Below are 463 nucleotides of genomic sequence, written 5' to 3'. Positions count from 1 at the left end.
CTATAATACTTCTCCCTATGATTTTGTAATACAGCTAAATAATATTTGGAAAAGGGACTAGCATGGTATCTAAAGCATAATCAGTATTCCCTGAGCCATTCCTTGTCTACTTTGTATCCCTGAAGTTAGGCCTTAACTCTTGTTCTTTCACAATAAAATACCTAGTCCAGGCACCACACAGATTCTTGAAGGATCCCAAACTCTGGAAGCAAATATTGAAGTAAAATAATAATGCAAAGGATATTATAACAACTCCAAATCAGTTCATTCTGCAGCATAAAGCCTTGAAAACTAATGCTTTGTATCTCTACTTCTATAAAATGCTTAATATAGTTTATCCACTTTTTCTGCCACCTCTGTTCTTTTCCCAAATTGGAGGTGCATTGAAGGTAAGGTTTCATCCCAGATATTGACTATCTTATAGCAAATTCTACTTTCAAGTACATAATTCAGGCAGCTCCTG

The sequence above is a fragment of the Octodon degus genome, unplaced genomic scaffold, assembly GCF_000260255.1.
Source record: "Octodon degus isolate 3935 unplaced genomic scaffold, OctDeg1.0 scaffold00203, whole genome shotgun sequence".
NCBI classification, from domain to species: Eukaryota; Metazoa; Chordata; class Mammalia; order Rodentia; family Octodontidae; genus Octodon; species Octodon degus.
The sequence above is the reverse complement of the archived record's forward strand: the minus strand, read 5'-3'. Positions refer to the sequence as shown.